General features: G+C 38.9%; 1 protein-coding gene across 1 annotated transcript in view; it reads left to right on the top strand.

Annotated features, from left to right (window-relative positions):
* Positions 1-1,616: 1,616 nt before the first annotated feature.
* Positions 1,617-6,000, top strand: part of LOC106928770 (neuroligin-2-like) — a 151,043-nt gene continuing 146,659 nt past the window's right edge. The window contains exon 1 of the mRNA XM_088016049.1: positions 1,617-1,696. The gene's annotated coding sequence lies outside the window, so the exon portion shown is untranslated. The remainder of the gene's footprint in view (positions 1,697-6,000) is intronic.

Raw genomic sequence — 6,000 nt, 5'->3', positions numbered from 1 at the left:
CTAGAGTGGGCGAAAGGGCAACTTTGCTGGAGGACGAGCCACGTGCCAACAAAGATATGCTAACATGCGCTCATGCGAGAGCTCAGAGGGCTGTGCATGCAGTCTTACTGCACGTCCGCTCCGGGCGCACTGTTGCATGGCTCACGCTGCTGTACAGAAGCTACAGATGACGAGTTTGACCCCAGAGGTCAACCAAGTCGCTCCAGTTGACTTTGGTGGGAAGTGAAGCTAGACATTCAAGTCGAGTCTTATATAGCAACTAAAATGTCTCCATGTACGCACAAAATATCTGGAAGTAAGGATTTATTAGACATTTTATGGGATTTTTTTTTTTTAAAAGTGTACTAACAGGTTTTTAAATACAGCAAATAAATAAGTTTTTCCACCTCTAATGGGACATGGGGTTCTGGAAAACATTAAGAGATGACTTAAAATGATCAGTTTCTCTGATTTTACTCTTTATATGTTTATATTTGAGTAAAATGATCATTGTTTTATTTTATGAACTACTGACAACATGTCAATGAAATTCAAAGCAAAAATTTAGTTTTTATTTGCAGAAAATGAGAAATGGTCAAAATAACTAAAAAGATGCAGGGCTTTCAGACCTCAAATAATGCAAAGAAAACAAGTTGATGTTCATTTAGAAACAACAAAACTAATGTTTTAACTCAGGAAGAGATCAGGAATCAATATTTGGTGGAAAAACCAGGAACTTTTCAACAGGGTTCAGTGTGGTGGGCTCTTCATCTTATCCAGATCTGTATTTCTGCAATTCAACAATAACAAAAACATCAGATATAGGTGGCTTATTATGCTCCCTTTAACGGGTTGGGATAGGTCTATGGTTTATATAAAACATGTTTGTTATATTTTTTACACTAAATAATTCGTAGATGATGAGATTTCAGTCTGATCAGTTCTGCCCATTTTGAGCTGTTTTAGGGTGTCCTGTCCCTTTACATCCTGCTGCTGGCCACACCCCCAACTCAGTGCTTACACTCGCAGACGTGTAATTATGCAGTTGTAGATCCTTGAAAAGCATTAGTAGAGCCTCCTTTACAACCAACAAGAATTGTAAGTCAACAACAAAACGCCTGTCTTTTCCAGCAGCCATTGTACAGCGGTAAAACCAGCTGACCAAACGTGCTGGAGCTCAGCTTCGGTTGCGAGGTAGCGTTGATTGTGCCTTAAACAACCAGGAGGTTTTTGAAAGACCTCATTTCCCAAACACCAAAAAACATGAACTTAATTCTTAAAGGCATTTATGAACCTGGAGAAAAGTTTATTGAAAAAGTCTGACATGGAGTTCTGCTAATATACCGGAGGTTATTATATTAAAAATCTATGTAAAGACGGTGGGCCTCATTAATCAACATGAAGTGTAATTAAAAACGAAAAGGGACAAGCTTGATTAAAGTTATGAGTTACTGGCAGAGCTGCTGTTGTATTGGGCTGTGGTTTCGTTTACACGGTTCTGCTTAATGAAGTGATCAAATATCAGTTTTGCTCAAATGGAACCAATAAAAAGCCACAACTTTGTAGAAGAAAAACAGCTGTAAGTGTTTTTTTTTATGCCCATGTTCTGTTTGTTAACAAATTGCCTTTTTGTGTTTAGGACCCCATAGTGACTGCAAAACCTGAGAAAACAAATCTGGAGGTCAACTCATTCAAGAATATCTGGAGAAGCCGGCAGGTTAGATCTTCCTCTTTGCTTATGTCCTACCTTTTATCTAACAGTGAAAGCCAGTGGCGGTTATCGCATGCTAATATATTCCCAGTGGGCTCCTGCATGCATTATGGGCCTGGATCCAGGGTTTTTGGACATGTTGGCATGTTGTTGTGCAGAGAAGAGAAATTTCTCACCATTTTTCCATCAATCCTCTTAGCAGAAACATACCTGCTGCTGGTGGCTGATGTATTGTTACTGTGCATTGTGCAGCCGAGCTCCATTTGTCTCAATCACACAATTCTTCTGTTATCATTCCAGCTCAGTTACGTCTGGGAATGTCCCCCAAGCATAACATATGAGTAATGCTGCGCATATCCATTACACAAATAAAATGTGAGGCCAGGTTCCTGTTTTTACAGATGGCATTTTGGGAGTGATTAAAGAGACTAGCTATGCATTTAGCTGAAGAATAATCCCAAATATCAATATTGGCATTGGGACTAATGGGTGGTGGACATTTATAAATAAATGTTGCACTGTACTAATTGGGCAGATGTTGTTTTAAAACCGTTCTGCTGTTCAATACTTCAGCAGAAAGGTGGCGTTGTGCACTGGATTGTAACGACTGTCAGTCTTTAACATTAAGATCCAATTATTCTTAGGACATTAGGTTTTCCAAAGGAGATTTGACCTTTCTAGAAGATATTGCAACAAAATGAACAATGTAGGTTTTCGGAAATCCTCTGGTCCTAAGACAATATACTGAAATGTTAAACAAAAAGCTTTGGGTTTCTGGAAAGTAACCAGCAAATTAAAGTCAAAATGAAGTCAAAAGCCATTAGACAAAACAGACTTAGTGAATGATAATGTCTGAGATCACCTTGAAAACAGTTGTATTTAGGCTGTGAGTGTCTGTCTTTTCATGATTCAGGTGAAAAACAGAGCCACTCTATTGGAATTACTGAAAACCAGACTTTAATCAAGCATTCCTGAATGAATGCAAACGCTAAGATTAACATTGTGGAAACTAAGATATGCCTCAGGTTGCATTAGCAGAATCAGATAAACAATGAATTTTTCATGAAGAAGGTCAAATTAAAACATCTAAATCTTGCATATTTTAAACATCGCCTGCCATTTAATGATTTTGTCAGAAACAGTCGATAGGAAGTCTATTGGACATGCCACATTCAAGGACCAGTTCAGAGACATGTTTTGATCATGCTAACAAGGCTATAAAAAACATGAAAACACATGAAAATATATTTTACACCATAGTCTCCTGACAGTAGCTGCTTTAAATAACTCTAACATACATTAAAAGGAAGAAAACAAAGTCTATTTAGCTGCTGGATGAGGCTATAAGGGGGATGCTAATTTTAGCAATGATTAGCTGACCTAATATCGTAGCAACTAGAGTTAACAAGCTACATAAGAACTACTTACAGTCTAACAGGAACACTATTTAGACTCCTACTGAAGCTGAATTTTATTCTGTGTAGCAAGAAGCTACCATCTAGCAGCTAATAAGCTAAGGCTAATGCATTCCCATTAACTGCTACTAGCATAAATATGCTAACAGCCTCTCCAGACAATTGCAGTATTGCTTTTAAATCAGAAAAAAGTAGGATATAACAGTATTACACAGAAAACAATAAACTAAACAATCAACAGAAAAATAATAGCTGTGCTAAATGACTAGGCTAAGTGCGATTAGCAGTAAACAGTGGCGTTTTACTGTGGGGGTCACGGTGGGGTCATTGTTTGTTTCTCAGGGTTCAAAACAAAAGAATGAAGCAAATAAAAAACATTTCATCATTTAATATATTAAGTGAGTCACTTGTGTCTCCAGAGCTGCAGATTGCTAGGCATTAGCTTTGTAATGCTAACGATTAGCATGTATGAACTGTTAATGCTGGCTCACAGCTTTTCATTTCATCCTGTTGATGAAAACCAGAAACATTGAGTGATGTAATTCTCTGTGGCTTTGTTTCAGCTCAGTGTTTTGGTTAAAAACTCGTTAACATTTTATGCTGTGCTTGAAAATTGCTGCCATTGCGGGTTCTGTCTTTTAAATTAGCCAGTATCCTGCCTTTCCTATGCTCGCTCAACAGTCCCGGTCTGAGTGGACGGCAGCTCGTTGCACGCCCCTCTAAGGCCTGAGCAAAGGGGAGAGAGAAAACTGAGAGAAATTACATGCTAATGTTCCACTGCAGAACCAGAAACGGTCAAAACTCGGGTCTCAGGCCTGTAAGCATCTCTTTATTGATCTCATATTCTATGCTTTTTCTTTGGAAACAATGTCTATCAGTGTAAGCTTCATGCTATTTAATTATCTGGAAATCACAATAAAAAATGATTTTATATGGAGTGGTCTGTTGCCTTATTGGTAGCACTGGTAAAAATCCTTAAAAAGGCGTAAAATATATGAATCTGTGACTGCAGCAGCATAATCCTACACTGAAAATAATACATCCATGAAATCATGTTCAACACATTTACTGGCATCCTTAATGCAAACACTTTGTACATAATGGTTCCTTCTTATTTCTGTGGGATTTGAATAAAAGGAAGGTGGATTTTGCAACCATTTCTGATGATTTGATCTGGATTAATATCTTGCTAAGAGACCCAAATCCAGAGTTGAACCGGATTTGTATCTAAAATATCCTGATATATCAAAGAGTTTCTGATGCCATGCACTCTTACCAAAGTTCAAAGTGAGATGGAAAGTATTTAAAAACTGACAGATCATCACAAAGCTTTGATGAAATCTATTTCGCATAAATAAATTATATTTTTTAACCAAAGAACAGACTTTTAACCACTGAGTAAGTTGGATTTTCCCACATTTTGTTTGTTATTGTGATTAAAAGTGTTTATTTTAGATTTTTGCTTGCTCACGATGTGGCAACATGTTTTATTTATGACTGAACTAAAAGCAGAGCAGCAGAAGCAGCCATTTTGAGTAAAAACATGAGTACGTCTTCGCGTTTCCTTAAATGTAGGTGAAACAAATGTAGGCGGTTAGAACAAGAGAGTTGGCTGGAGGAAAAATGTACAATTTGTGCTTCAGAAGTCTTTACTGAATAATTGATCACTGATCATTAATGTGACACTAATTAAAGGCAGCAAACTCATTTATCAAGATGGCTGCCGTGGCTGCAGCAGCACAGTGTCGCCACTTTAACGGGAAAATCAACGTTGAGGTTTGTGTTAGTGTTTTGTGTGTGTGTGTGTGTGTGTGTGTGTGTGTGTGTGTGTGTGTGTGTGTGTGTGTGTGTGTGTGTGTGTGTGTGTGTGTGTGTGTGTGCGCGCGCGCGTGTCCAGGTGTGGTGAAGAGATTGAGGTTTGGCTTTTTGTGAATTTACTAAACCACAACAACAAGGGACCAGAAAAACATCAAGAGGGAGAAAAATGGAAAAAGTGAATTGTAAATCGATTAATTGTTTGCATCTCTTCCAGGAACAAACATTTAATCGACTTACACTTAATGGTTTATTAGATTACAATTAATCCCCATTGATTAACTAATAATGTCCACTTAGACCTTCTTTTATGGTGCGTTCACACCGAACGCTTCAAGTTGGACGTGTGTGCAGTAGGCGAACGTTGAGAGGAGCTGGTCTGTTTGTACAATGGCGGATGAAACTGATACCAAAATATTATGTAGTGAAAGCTTCTGCAATCATAACGGAGACTCGGATGTCTTTCCTGAACATTTTGTGTTCAGTTTCTATTGATAACGACACTACGGGCTTTTTTTCATCTCCCGGTTACTTTGATCAATAGTGGATTAAATGTTGGGATTATCTGGGTTTTATTTACTGAATTCAGCAGAATGTGGCCACCCGGCTCGTGCTTGAATATGCCAGATAATTCTCAGGTTTTGTGAGTTTCACAAGCTTTGTGGGCGCCGACATGGGTCGCTATCAGTGCTGTTTTTGTCTCACCAGAGCCCAGTTTGACGACCTTTAACCCACATTGGTGCCTGCATCTCCAGGCAGGACACCAACTACAGATCACTGTGTCACAAAGCGGAGTCTCTCTGATTGGCTGACGCTGCGCATCGAGCGGCAGAAGTTCAGATTTTTCAACTCCAGCGTCAAACGCTCAAAACGCTTCAATCGTGCAGCAAAATGAGCCACGATGTGTGTCTGCGTCGACTCTGAATGTAAACCAGGACGCTCAGATCACGTTTGGTGTGAACGCAACATTAATGTTGTAGTTTGACTGCCATCCAGAAGAGGGCGCCGCTGGTCATTCTAAGAGGAGTCAGTTGATACAGAATTAAAGATGGCGGCACCATACCAGAATGGGAAAGAGAA

This window comes from Poecilia mexicana, unplaced genomic scaffold (assembly GCF_051168715.1).
Source record: "Poecilia mexicana isolate PSO_F unplaced genomic scaffold, ASM5116871v1 scaffold_18, whole genome shotgun sequence".
Lineage (NCBI taxonomy): Eukaryota > Metazoa > Chordata > Actinopteri > Cyprinodontiformes > Poeciliidae > Poecilia > Poecilia mexicana.
This window is presented reverse-complemented; position numbering and strand designations above follow the sequence as displayed.